Consider the following 15,169-nt stretch of genomic DNA (forward strand, 5'->3'; position numbering starts at 1 on the left):
AGGTACTTATACTACTGTGAAGCAGTATGGTGTTATTTGAAAGTGGACTTGTTTTCCCTGAAAATGTATATTGCTAACTACAGGGCAACCATTAAGAAAAAAATCATTATAAAGAAGTATAATCAATATGTCAAGACAGGAGAGAAAAATGGAATCATATAAAATGCTCACTTAAAACCAGAGAAGACAAAAAAAGAGTAGAAGAGAAATAAAGAAAAGAAGGGCAATGAATAAAAAAGAGTTACAAATATGGTAGTTATTACTCCGACTATATCAATGATCAGTTTAAATGTTAGTGGTCTAGGGTACCTGGGTGCTCAGTTGGTTAAGCAACTGCCTTCAGCTCAGGTCATGATCCTGGAGTCCCAGGACTGCATTCCACATCCGGCTCCCTGCTCAGTGGGGAGTCTGCTTCTTCCTCTGACTCTCTCCCCTCTCATGCTTTCTTTCTCTCTGTCAAATAAATAAATAAAATCTTTAAAAAAATACATGTTAGTGGTCTGAATACAGCAACTAAAAGACAGAGATTCTCAGAGAAGATTTAATGACACCCACAGAAAACAATACCCAACTAAATGTCGTCAGCAGGTGACCCACAGATACAGATGAAAAGTTAAGCACTAGAGAAATGCAGAGTATGCTAACATGAATCAAAAGATACCTATGGGAGCTGTATTAATTTCAAATAAAGCCAATGTCAGAACAAGGAAACTTACCAAGGATAAGAGGGGAATTGCATAACAGTAAAGGGGCTAATTTTCTGAAAAGATACAGCAAACATTAATGTGCCTGCAGTTGTGATGCTGACCACCCAGAGTCAGTGCCAACCTCATGAACACCTCAGTTCTCCTCAAAGCTCCCCTCACTTTAGACTCCTGCAAGGTACAGGTCCCCAGAGTATGCACTCTTCCAATCAACTAGCAAATTTGAGGGTTCCCGCTCGCCCCCCTAGGTTTGATAACTCGACAGAATGACACAGCTTTACTTTTTATGATGGTTTCTTTCTAAAGGACACAAGTCAGGACAAGCCAAATGAAGAGGCGCATTGAGTGAGGTGGGGTCAGGGAGGGTCTCAAACATGAAGTTTCTTTGCCCTTTGGACACATCACCCACCCAATATATCAATGTAAGATTGCCAACTGGGGAAGCTCACTCAAGCGCCATTGTCCAGAGTTTTTATTCGGATTTGATTACGTAGGCATGAAAGATCTAATCATTGGTCACATGACTGAACTCAAATCTTTAATTCCCCTCACTTCCTGGATTATCTGTATGCGTTGCAGTAATTAAGATAATGTGATAGGGGGACAAGTATAGACAAATGAACTGTTAGAACAGAATAGAGAGGCCATAAATAGATCTACTTCATTTGATTTGCATTTGATTTTCACAAATGTCATTTGTGTAAATGTCATTTGATTTACACAAAACATCCTTTTTCAAATCAATGAATAGTCAGCCTTTTCATTAAATGATTTTGAAACCCTCCTCTGTTAAAAAAAAAAAAAAGAAAGACCCTTAATCATTATTCATACCATGTGTAAAAGTTAATGCAAGGTGGATATAGACTTAAGGCTGAAATTGTCTAAAAGAAAAAATATGAGGAATGTGTGTCCAGGTTAATGATCTTAGGATAAAGATTTTTAAAGTAGGACCAAAAAGCACTAATTAAAAAGTCAGTAAGTTGAAATTGATTAAAATTAAGAACTTCTGTTTATGGAAGGACTTTGTCATAGGTAAGGATTTAAATCCAGAACATATTAAAAGCTCCTGCAAATAATATTTGAAAGACAAAAAAATTCACAATTTAAACTTAGCAAAATACTTCAACAGGCGATTCACAGAAGAGGATATCATAAATGACTAATAAGCATATGAAAAAGTACTGAAAGCATTATTCATCAGGAAAATGAAAACTAAAACCACAGTAAAATAGTAGAATGTACCCATTAGTATGACTAAGATTGTACAAACTGGAAATGCCCAGTATTGTTGAGGATATGGAGCGACTGAAACTTGTATACATTGCTTAGGAGAATATAAATTAATTTAAACATTTTATAAAACAATTTAGTAGTAAGTACTAAATATACACCTGCTCTTTGACTCAGAAATTCCACCCTTAGATATACACCTGAAAGAACTGAGTAAAGATGTCCAGAAACAATCACATACAAGAATATAACTCTTTTACTCTCGTCGTCAGAGCCCAAACCTAGGAACCCTGATCTACTGTGCATCCACAGGGGAATGAATACATCCCATGCGTGTGATATATTCACACATGAAATATCTCAGTAGTAAGAAAAGAACAACCACAGATATATGCAACAACATGGGTGAACATAACAAAATATGTGAATGAAAGAAGTAAGACACAAATTAGTATATACCCTTTGAGTTCTTGGCTGAAACTTGACAACAGGCAAAACGAATCAATGACAATAAAAGTCAGAACAGCGATCACCTCTGGGAGGGAGGAGATAACTGGCAAAGGACCGCAGGGGAGATTTTAGGTGATAGAAATGTTCAATATCTTGATTTGCATTATGTTTCATGTGCACAGACATGTAAAAAGTCATCAGTCTGTACAATTTATGATTTGTTAAGTGTGCTGTCAATTATACCTCTATTTTAACAAAGATGAAGAAAATTAGACCTGAGTATTATAACTCTAACTAGAGCTTTTCATGACAGTTATAAAGTCAAAGACAGACAACGAATGAAGCATTTAGTAAACTTAGAAACACACCTGGGCTAAAAAACATTATATACTTTTTATATTCAAAGATCTTCAAAGAATTTTTAATGATACGGAGAAGCACTCAGGATATTACATTGAAAGTCAAAAAAGAGGGGTGCCTGGGTGGCATTCCCATTCCCACTGCCCTGTCTAAATTCCAAAGAGTTTGCGAGCATGATAAAATGGCTGTTGATGACATTAATTAGGGGGCAGTTTGTTACTTGGCCACACATAACTGGAATAGAGATGATAGTAATTGTCTTTTTGAACTAATTAATAAACAAAATTTTTTTTAAAGATTTTATTTATTTATTTGACAGACAGCAGATAGAGATCACAAGTAGGCAGAGAGAGAGGAAGGGAAGCAGGCTCCCCGCTGAGCAGAGAGCCTGATGCGGGGCTCCATCCCAGGACCCTGGGATCATGACCTGAGCTGAAGGCAGAGGCTTTAACCCACTGAGCCACCCAGGCGCCCCAATAAACAAAAGTTTTTAAAAAAACTAAAATAAAACAAAAAAAGTATAGAGTCTCAGCTGCTTTCCTCAGTATATCTTTCATTAGATCAAGATGGATGAAGAAATTGCTTATCTTACCCCCAAATGGTCTTTCATAAAAAAAGTATCTAATACCTCTCACCTGCCTTTATCTGAGAGTTACCTAAAGATGAAGATTCTCAGGTAGAAAATGTTTGCTGTGGTGGGGACATGATTCTCTGCTCTTTCTTCCTGGGGCTAGCCAAGGATATGATGAATTTTCCAGTTGGAGGGCTGCTTTAGAAAACCTATTGGTTGGGAGTTAATTTCACAACACACTGATTGCATTCCGCACTGCCCTGTATGGTCATAACTCCCTCCAACACAACCACAGTTAATCAGAATATCTGAAAAAGTCAGTTACACTTAATGAAAACTTATTAATCCAGAGTTAAGCCAAAACTCCCTTGGTGGAAATCTTTCTGTATATATTATGGGTTTAATTGTTAGGGTAATGGTAGCTGCTACAACAAATAAATCCAAAAATCTATAGTGGTTTGAATTTAATAGAAGTGTCAAGCATTCTTGCTTGTGGAACAGTAACAGAAATGTGTTTAGGTTGTTGGGATATCCAGAGACCCCTGTGAACTGAGGCTGTGCCATCATTAACGCGTGGCTTCCAAAGTCACTTGGGCAATTTTCTCCATTTCTACCAATCAGAGGAGAGCAAGAACACAAAAATGGGGCTTAGGGCAGGCTTTATGGACCAAGACTAACAATGGAACCCATTTCATTCCACTGACGAGTACTCAGTCACATGGCCTCTCCCAAATGCAAGGAGACTTGGAAGGAAGGAAGGAGCCCAGGAAGAAGAGGCAACAAATTTTCACCAACATCTGTCAGTCTCTGCCGTAATAGTCTCTATGTTCAAATGCAGATGAACAAAACTGAGTCTTCGTTAAAGAAAATCCAGCAGGGGCCCTGCCTGGGTTCATTCTGAACATTGACAGTCATTGTTCAGGAGCTGCGTGAATCAAGAGTCACATGACTCCATTCCAACTTTGCAAGTATTATCTATACTCAGTGTATTGTTGTCATCCACATATTTTTAAATAAAGAAAAATAAAGAGCCTATTTATGTGGCATATAGCAAGAAGCATGCATATACATCATTTTATTTCATCCTCACAGCAATCCTGTGAGATGTTTTTATTGTCTCTCTCCCACATTTTGCAGATAAGGAAATGAGCCTTGGAAAGTAGAGGGGCTCATCGTGAGTGGTAAAGCTGACCCTCTAATTCAGAACCCATGATCCATCAGCATTGGTAGTGAGTTCTGATTAATAGATTCAAACTGTCGGGCTCTATCTGAAACTCCTTGGGTCTTTCCATTTCCATACGAGACTGCCCAGCTTCATTTTGCTTGAAGGCTTTCTCTTGTTGCTGAAGGAGTTTTAACCAAGCTTTTCTTTTACCAGACTTACCTTAACCAAACGTGAGTTAGGCTCCTCTGATGTCTCTTTCTGATGAGGTTTCATTCTTGGGCTCTGCCCTTATCCCATTTAGTCCAGGTTTAGCAAAATCCTGCCAGGTCAGTTTAGTAAACTTGCTGTCTGATCAAAAAAATACAAAAACACTAATTCAAAGATATATATGTGCCCCTGTATGTATTGCAGCATTATTTAAGATAGCCAAACTATGGAAGCAGCCCAGGTGTCCATAAATAGATGTACGGGTAAAGAGGTGATACACACACACACACACACACACACACACACGAATATTAATCAGCCATGAAAAAGAATGAAATCTTGCCATTTGCAACAACATGGATAGACCTAGAGAGTATAATGCTAAGCGAAGTCAGTCAAGACAAATAGCACATGATCTCACTCATATGTGGAATTTAAAAAACAAAAACAGAGCATCTGGGTGGCTCGGTCAGTTAAGCATCCAGCTCTTGATTTTGGCTCAGGTCACGGTCTCAGGCTGTGGGATTGAGCCCTGTGTGGTACTCTGTTCTAAGTGAGCAGTCTGCTGGAGATTCTCTCTCTCCCTCTCCTTCTTGCCCCCTGCCTGCTTGTGCATGTGCTCTCTCTCTTTCAAATAATAAGTCTTAAAAAAAGAAACAAAACAAAGCAGCAAAGAGAGAGAGAGAGAGAGAGAGAGAAAGCAAGACACAGACTCCTAACTATAGAGAACAAACTGGGGATTACTAGAGGGGAGGAGGGTGGGTGATGGGAGAAATAGCGGATGGGGGCTGAAGAGTATATTCATTCACCATGATAAAACCATAATAAAATGCAAAAGCAAGGCAAAATCAAACCAAACCAAAAAAACACAAAATTTTCATCCCCTACTCTGGCCTGCTTTAGCAAAAATCCTACAAAAATTGGTTCAATCAGAATTCTCCTTACCCCCCGTCTCCCCCCCTTTTTAAAAAAATTTGTATTTATTTATTTGACAGAGAGAGAGAGAGAGAGAACAGGCAGAGTAGCAGGCAGAGGGAGAGGGAGAAGCAGGATCCCTGCTGAGTAAGGAGCCTGACACGGGGCTTGATCCCAGGACCCTGGGATCATGACCTGAGCCGAAGGCAGTTGCTTAACCAGCTGAGCCACCCAGGTGCCCCTCTCCCCATGTCCCTTCTTAGTAATTCTCCATCTGGCAACCCCCACCCTACTTGTTGGCTATAAACCTCCTCTTGTCTTTGTTGTATTCAGAGTTGAGCCTGATCTCCGCCCTCCTGCCAGGCCCCATTGTAGTAGCCCCCTTGAATAAAGTCTGCCTTATCATCTTTAACAAGCATCATGAGTAATATTTTTCATTAACAGAGATTTAAACCCAGTTCTCCTTGACTTCATAGCTAATGTTACGGTCTCTAAACTTTTGACAGAAGATTTCTAAAAAACTCAAACTCGAATCTCTAGCAAAACTATAAATAAATATGCTTAGAAGCCAATACACAACTTTTGTACACATTTTATGCACAATGTAATGGTTAAGAGAACGGACTCTGGCACCAGACTGCTCGGCTCCAATTCCTGCTCTGCCCCTCCTGAGTGGGGAAAGTCCACTAAACTCACTGTGCCTTTGTTTCTTCATCTGTAAAATGGAGATGATATCAGCATGTACCTCATGGAGTTGTTGTGGAGATTAAATGAGTTAACAGATGTGAGCACCTTGAGCAATGTCTAAATACCTAGCAAGCACTATTAAGTGTTTGCTATTATTATCACAATAATATGCCATATTCATTAGGAAAAATACCCCCCCAATGAAAAAGATGAGAGAAAATATAGATAAAATGAAAGGGTGGAATTTCCTGCCTATCTTCCTAAATTGGCTGACATAGCCATCGGCTTTCCCCTCCTCTCCTCTGAACAGCACTAGGTTTGCCTACACCCACCCTGATGGATGATGAACCATGAAGACCCACAGTCTGGCCCTGTTAGGATGCCCTCAGGTACTGGGGGCAGCCATCTTGGAAACATGTTCACAGTAAGGACGAGTGTGCATTCCCGGTCACAGAGCCAGGGTGTGGCCAGCAACTTATGGGGGCTAAGCACAAACTCGAATCTCAGAGGGGCTTTCCTGGACCCACCTCTTCGACCACCTGCCTCACCCCCAGGATGCTCTAGCCCATTCCTAGTGATATTTTTTTGCAGCTCCTATCCCTTTCTGAAGTTATCTGACTTCTTCATGTTGTCTTCACCATGGTATTTCCAGTGGTTAACCCGTGACCTGTACAGGGGAGTTGCTCAACAGATATTTATGGAATAAGTAAGTGATGAAATGAACCCTCTGATGCCTCAAGGACCACAAGAAACCACAAATAGGAGAATGAACCCAAGAACTTCTCTAAGCAATTCCTCCCCTTCCTTCTCCATGCTGTCCCATGTTCCTGTTCTTTAGTGAAGAAATTGAAGCCCAGAGAGGTTAAGAGAAGATCCAAGAATGCAGAAAGGAGCCCTCCTGAATCTTTGACACACAGTGACGACACCATAGTGCTTTGCCTCATTGGGAGGAAATGGAAGAAGGCAGAAATTTTCTTTGTGGGCTCAACAGGTTGAAAGGTTGAGAAACCAACCTCATCCTCTTCTCATTGTGCACTAGAATAAGTCATGTCTACTACACATGGTTTTGAAATAGTTTTGACCTTGAAGGAGAGACAGGAAGGGAGGAAGCATTCTCCTGGGTCACATCAATTCCATTTGGCCTAAGATTTGAATGGGAGACTAGATTCTAGGTCCATTTCAAGAGGCAAGATGATATGCCCATTGTACCTTTCAACATGTTTGGGTCACTGAGGCACACAGGGCCCATAAGAAGGTAGAATGCGTGAGAGCCATCTTAGTCCGTCCAACTAAGCTGAGAAGAAGAGAAGGCATGAGTTGAACCTGCGTCTGTTTTTGTCATCTAGTTCAATTTTATCTATAGAGAGGAAATGCTTACACAAATAGGAGTGACATTCTTTTAAAGCCTGATTTCCTTCTACTTATTTTAACTCTTATGCTGCAGCAAGTTCCCTGACGGTTATGTGTGAAGGGACCATCATTAGAGGAGGCAAGTGGGGAAGTCTGGGGGATGGTAGACGTTCCCCACTTCTGGAAACACCTCCTCGTGCAGCTCCAGCCATGATAGGCCAAGACTTCACCTGCTGTGCTTTTCTTTATCACATCCCCCAACTGCTCAAACTTCGTCTTAAAATCATGGACATCCATGGGGCACCTGGGTGGCTCAGTGGGTTACGCCTCTGCCTTCGGCTCAGGTCATGATCTCAGGGTCCTGGGATCGAGCCCCACATCAGGCTCTCAGCTCAGCAGGGAGTCTGCTTCTCTCTCTCTCTCTGCCTGCCTCTCTGCCTACTTGGGATCTCTCTCTCTCTCTGTCAAAAAAAAAAAAAAAAAAAATCTTTAAAAAAATCATGGACATCCAAAGAAGAAAAAAAGCCATGATCCCACTCCCTAGGTAATCCACGTTCATATTTTAATAAATGTAAGTATTCTATAAACTTAAAACCTACCAATAGTAGAGCAAAATACAAAACAAAAGGTAAAAGCCTCCTCCCTCAAGCCTGTGTCTCTGCCCAGAGATAAGTTATTTTTTATTGTTTTTAAGAAAATTTGTTTATGTCTGTACTGGTGTATAAGTCTGTCAATCTACCTATCGTCATCTGTTTGTATGTATCTTTTCCTGTAAAACTGTGACAGAAAAGGGATGATGCTGGACCCATGGTCCTATACGTGCTTTTTCCCTGTCTCTGTGCACGAATCTATTTTGTTCTTCTTCACAGCTGCGGAAGAACCTGTCACATGGGGACACTGTACTTTAGCTTTGGGATTTGCTCTTATGAACAATGTCACAATGAATATACCTCTACATGTTGGTTTTTTTTTTTTTTTTTTTGCTTTGTTCTACTTTCATAACCAGTCAATGAGTGTCTCTCCTTGCAAGAGGTATGTAAGTAATATAGGAATATATTTCTTATACATATTGCCTCACCAACTTCTGTAGGTATATTTGTACAGGTAAATTCCTAGCAGAGTAGTTGCTGAGTTAAATGATACATACCTATCATAGTCCACTCAGGCTATTATAAGAGAATACCACGACTGAGATGCTTATAAATCACAGAAATTTGTTTCTGACAGTACTGGAAGCTGGGAAGTACAAAAGTTAAGGTGCCAGCAGATTTGTGGTGAGAAACCCTTCCTGGCTCATAGAAGGCTGTCTTTGCTCTGTGCCCTCACGTGGCGGGAGCGCTGAGGGAACTCTCTGGGGTCACTTTTATAAGGCGGTGATCCCACTCATGGGGTTTCCGCCTCTTGACCTGATCACACCAAAGTCCCCAGCTCTTAATACCATCACATTCAGGGGTTAGGATTGAACGAGAATGTGGGGAAGACACAAACATTCGGTCTATAGTAGTAACTTTTAAAAAATCTTTTTTGCCACGTTTCCTTCCACCAGTGGACCGGCTGCTCACCCTCCCCAGGGCTCAGAGACTACCTGAGCTCGCCTTTCCAGTCTTCTCAGGATGGGCCTCCTCACTTTATTCTCTCACAATCTGAGTACAAAAAGGTCTCTTGTTGCCGATTCATGTGCATAACTTTTATTTTAGTAATGTTGAGTGTGTTTTCCTATTGACTGACTACTTTTTATTTCACTTTTTGGTAATTGACTGCTGATACCATTGTTTGTCTTTTCTCTATTTTACTTGCACAAGCTTTTTAAAAATGAAAGAAATGAGCCTTTTTCCTATCACATGAGTTAAATATTTTCCCAGCTTGTCATTTGTCTTTTCTCTGGTTTATGGTATATTTTTGCCCCCCAAATTTTAGTGCGTATGGAATCAAACATACCAGTCTCTTCCTGTATGGCTCCTGGATTTTGAGCCCAACTTAGTAAGGCCTTCCAGAATTCTTATAGTTTCTTTTTCACATTTGAATCTCTGACCCATGTAGAATTAATATTAGTGTAATAAATAAGGTAGAGACCCAGCTTTATTTTTCTTTCCAATTAGCCCATTGCCCCAATACCATTTATTGACTAATCACCTTCTCCTCTATATTTTTAAAGTGTTACCATTTCAAAAGTTACGTTTCCACACAAATTTGGTTTCATTTATGGACCCTTCATTCTTATTCATTGATCTATCTTTGCCTCCTAATGCACAATTTTTGTTATTGCAGCTTTGAAATGATTTTGGCTGATATCAGCCAGGGCTGGTTCTTGTCTTTGATTTTTAAGAAGTTTTAGGATTAATCTTAAACATCTGTTTCACACAAAAAAATTTAAAATATCAATTTGTTAAGTTAAAAATTGCTATTTTAATTGAGATTTCATTGCACTTTTTAAATTAATGTAGAAAGAACTGGTATCTTCCCATCAGAGACAATACTTTGTTTTTCAATGTCTTAAACCATCCTTGGGTCTGTTGATAGATTATTAAAGTTTTTAATAAAAGCCCTGCAGATTACATGTTAAATTCATGCCTAGGACTCTTGATGGTTGCTATTTTAAATGAGATCTTTTCTTTTACCACAATCTCTAATAAGCATTGGTTTTATATATCTACTTTGCTACTCGTATATGAATTCTCTTATTGTTTCATATTGTTCTCCAGTGATTTTCTCAGGTTTTCTGGGCCTGGTATTCTCTTTTAGAATGTAAATCATGCCTGAAGTGGTAATATTTGTCAGATCACTTATTTGACCAATATTTGTTGTTCCCGTTGTATGGCAAGTCTTACTACGGTTGGGACACACTAAGCTAGTGCATTTGTACTTCCTTATTCAAGCACTCACCTCAAAAGTCTTGCTTTCCCACCCCAATCACTGATCCCTCTGCTCTTTCTCAATTTCTAGAACACCCCACACTCTCCTGTTTGTGAGATTTCATGTATCTTATTTCCTGATTCATCACTTCCCAAATCTCTGCTTGAAAGTCATTTCCTCCAAGAAGCCTTCCCTGAACACTCCTTGAAGTTACCATTGCCCTTGCTCTATGACTGTGGTCTTTGACGGTGGTCTCTTGTAATACTCAACATACTTAGAAGTACTGCTTCCATAGCTGTTTTCCTTGCTAGATTTCAAGCTCCAGAAGAAACAGACAAGCGCTGCCTTACCCAGTGCTATAATTGGGAGTTCATCACTATGCCTGGCACAGGGAGCCACCCAATGAGTTTCTGTCGGATTGCAGCCTAAAGCAGCCTGCTGCAAATTGGTATTTTTGATGTCTTTGGTTCTACTCTTAAAACTCAGAAGAATTTTGCCTTTGACTACATAACATATCTGCCTTATTTTCAGTATAAAAATCACGTCGCTTTTTAATGATGGAATAAATGAGGACCCAGGAGATGGCTTTGGTTTTTCCTTGCCTTTGTGAACCGTGAGCGATTTAAACTCTCCATCTTTAACTTTAAAGATTCATAATGGCTTCACTTCCCAGGAAAGTGATTTTATGGGTCTTAGTTCGAGCTGGGTGGAGGAACTTGATCATATGTGCTTTCTGTGGGTTCCTTCTCCTCGTCCACGTGAGGCTGGACATAGAAAGCCAGGTTTTGGAAGAAGGTTGTGATGTGTGGCTGGACCACGGCCTGCAGAGCAAATGGCTAAGTACAAACATGCCACAGACCGTGTGTGGCAATAGAGCAAGAACATACAATAAATAAAAGAACCTCCCAAAGATGTACGTCCCAAAGTCTGGGTGGTAGACCCAGAGAAGCTGGAGAACAGCAGTCACCAAGAGGCCAGACAGAGAGAGACCAAGTACCTGGATGTAGGCCTCACATTTATCCCCATAGAGAGCCTGGTGATAAAAATGCAAATCTTGAGAGGTGAATCCAGGCTGGGTCAGCTCAGGGCGGAGGCCAGGCCCTCGGACACAAGCCATTCATCCTGTGCTCACAATCAGTGCTCACTCTAGTTGGGTGACTATAGGCCAATTACTTACTTTTTCTGAGCCCCAGTTTCCTCCTCTAGAAGAAGTTTCAATGGAAAAATGGAATAATGCGCATGAAGAACTCAGTGCCTTGTTTGCACTGCAACAAAGGATCAACAGACGTTCGTGTCACAAGGTCACTAAATCAGAGCATGCAAGAAGTCCGTTTTTCCTCCACTGCACTGATATCCCCAGATCTAAGCTGCTTTCTTAAGAAGATGTTAAACCTGGTGAAGACCCTTGACCCTTGGTTCCCTTCTAAACTAAAATAACTTCCCAACATGGTGGAAGCTGGACTTAGTTCCCGAATATGCCTTGGTTTAAACACATGGGTAGAGCGGCAGTCTTCAGAAATCAGGTATTATATAAGAAGTGAGGGAGCATGCCCAGAACCTCAGGAATGAAGGAAGTCAGTAGGACGTTCTTCTGTTAGACAGCAAAGCATCCTCCCTCTTTGAAGCTTCTGTGAGATAGAAGAGATGATGAGGCGCCTGGGTGGCTCGGTGGGTTAAAGCCTCTGCCTTCGGCTCAGGTCATGGTCTCAGGATCCTGGGATGGAGCCCCGCATCGGGCTCTCTGCTCGGCAGGGAGCCTGCGTCCTCCTCTCTCTCTCTGTCTGCCTCTCTGCCTACTTGTGATCTCTCTCTGTCAAATAAATAAAAATAAAATCTTAAAAAAACAAAAAAAAGAGAAGAGATGATGGTCTAAGATGTGCTCTTAGAGCAGAAGGTCTGGGCTTGTATTACAGCCATGCCATAATTGCTCTAGATGACCTTTGGCAAGTTGTGCAACCGTGCAACCTCTTTGAGCTTTAGTTTCCCCTTCTGTAAAGAAGGTGTAATCACAAAACCCCGGAGGATTGTTACGAGATTATAAATGTGGGAGCTCTTCAGCAGAGTACCTAGGTTACACACACACACACACACACACACACACACAGAGGAGGACGAATTGTAAATGAATCCTTTTGGCTCGTGGAAACTAGCCCGTTACTCGGCAGCCTCAGTTTCTCAGGAGAGAGTCTGGACACCTACACCTGCCCTATTCTCATCCTCCTCCTCTGGGCAGGCCTGTTTGCTGTTCCACGGCCCAGCATTGTCCCACCCACACAGGGGTTAGAAGCCTAACTGGAAATCATGCCCATTCTGTTCCTGAAATCTGCAAAGGTTTGCCTCAAAAGAAAAGCAGAAGGGTGTTCTTGTTCAGGCCATGGGCACCAGTCTACTAATCGCCGGCCAGCCCCAGCTAGTCGGACGCGAAGGGCCGTGCCCTTGAGGCCTGGGGCTGAGGAGCCCTGAAGGGCGGAGCTATCTGCGGGAGATCTGAGCCCCCCTGAGGAGACGCTGGGCCCTCATGCTTCTATTCGGCGACCAGGAAAAAAAAATCCCACCTTGTCCGGAAGGTAGGCGGGGTGGGGAGGAACAGGAGAGTAGGAAGGAGTCTTGTAGGCGCGCGTTGGGAGGTATCTCTGTGCGAGCGCTGAGGCCCGAGCTGAGAAGCAGCCGCCCCGGGATCGGGAGCTGAGGCACTGGAATGAAATGGGCCTGGATCCGACCTTGTGTCTTCTACTCACTTCCCCAGGAGCCGTGGGGCAGGCACTTAGCCTTTCTAGTCCCTCATCTACTTGTGTCTCTGGGTTGTTAGGAGGGCGCGTGGGCTCGAAGCATCCGAGGCTGTCAGCCAGGGGCTGACGCCCTGGAGGGACTTGGTCCTCTCCACGTGAACGGTGCCCCCTGGAGGGGGCGGACCCGCGCTGCCTCACGCCGGCGGCAGCCATGCCGGCTGCTCTGGACTTCACGGCTCATGGAGGGTTCTGGCATCATGACAGCGACACTGACAGGAGGCCGGGCACCGGTTATTAACCCCCCCGCCGCCATTTACAGACGGGCTAACTGAGGCTCCGGGGCCGCAAATCTAAGTATCTTTACTTCACATGCAGTGTTAGGTGTCCATTAGATTATTTTATGAAGTAGGAATAATTTCAGATATACAAACTAAATCATAATACGTCACTAATTCCTTTCCACTGGAATTCAATAAATATTAACCTTTTGCCATTTCGCTCCAGATGTCAAAAAGAAGTGAATTTTATAGGCTGCTAAAGGACTCCTCCCCTGACAGATTCTCCTTCCTCCCTCCCATAGATAATGTGGCATGGACACATTGCTGTTTATGACTTCATATAGTCCTTAAATATATTCATGAGCCATATTACCCTATTGGTTTATGTTTTTAATTCTTACCATACTGTGGGAGCTTTTTTGCAACTTTTTCACTCAGAATCAAGTTTTTGATTCCTTACATTGCTACATAGATATTCAAAATATTCATGGTAACTACCGTATATTAATCCATATACTTCCTTATCCGTCCTTTATTAATGGATTTTTATGTGGTTTGGGGTCTCCGGGTTCCTCTGTGTGTGATGGGAACCCCTGTTGCAATGGGCACCCCCCTACTAACTTCTTCTAGTCCAAGAGGGAGGGCTCTCCAGATCTACCCAGCAGCGTGCTGGCTGAGTTTACGGTAAACACATCTACAAGTTGACTAGATTTTGCCACATTGCTTTCCAAGTTATTTTGTGAGATTTATTCTTAGGTAACTTTTGGTTTTATTGCTACTCTAAAAGAAAAATTTTTTTTTAAAGTATCCTTCCCATTGTTGCTGGTAGATCAAAATATTATGAACTCAGGTATTTTAGTCTTAAATCTGGCAAATGTGCTATGCTCCCTCATTCATTATAATAATTTATCTGTAAATATTCTTAGATTTTCTGGGTAAGCAATCATATTGTTATGAAATTTTTCAATTCTATTTCTTCCTTTCTAAAGCTTATACCTGTTATTTCCTTTTCCTGTCAGACCACGGTGCAAAGGACCTACAGTACTGTGTTAAATAAAAGTAGTGACATGATGGTAAATACTTTTATGCTCTCAATTTTTTTTTTAAAAGATTTTAAAAATTTATTTATTTGTCAGAGTGAGACACAGAGAGAGAGGGAACACAAGCAGGGGGAGTGGGAGAGCGAGAAGCAAGCTTCCTGCTGAGCAGGGAGCCCAATGTGGGGCTCGATTCCAGGACCCTGGGATCACGACCTGAGCTGAAGACAGACGCTTGACGACTGAGTCACCTAGGTGCTCGGTGTTCTCAATTTTTAAGAGTGCTGAAAATAAGTAAAGCAAATCGGATGATAGAAATCAGGATAGTGGTTGCCTACAGGGTCAGAGTAAGTCATCTGACTGGATAGTGTCATGAGAAAACATTCCGCTAAAATAGAGGTGAACTGTATTTTGTTCCTCGCCTTGCTCATGTGACGGGACACATTTATCAAAGTTCACTAAACAAAGACACATTTATCAAAGTTCACCAAACTGTACACTTAAGACCTGGACATTTTGTTGTCATTTGCCCATGTTCTTCAAGATTTTTATGAGTTGCAGTATTTACTACCAACATAAAATTTGCATTTTGAACTTGCTAATTTTTTGCATATAGAAATTTAATTTTTACAT

The sequence above is a fragment of the Mustela putorius genome, unplaced genomic scaffold (genome assembly GCF_011764305.1).
Source record: "Mustela putorius furo isolate JIRA1106 unplaced genomic scaffold, ASM1176430v1.1 tig00003949_pilon_pilon_pilon, whole genome shotgun sequence".
In the NCBI taxonomy this organism is placed as follows: domain Eukaryota; kingdom Metazoa; phylum Chordata; class Mammalia; order Carnivora; family Mustelidae; genus Mustela; species Mustela putorius.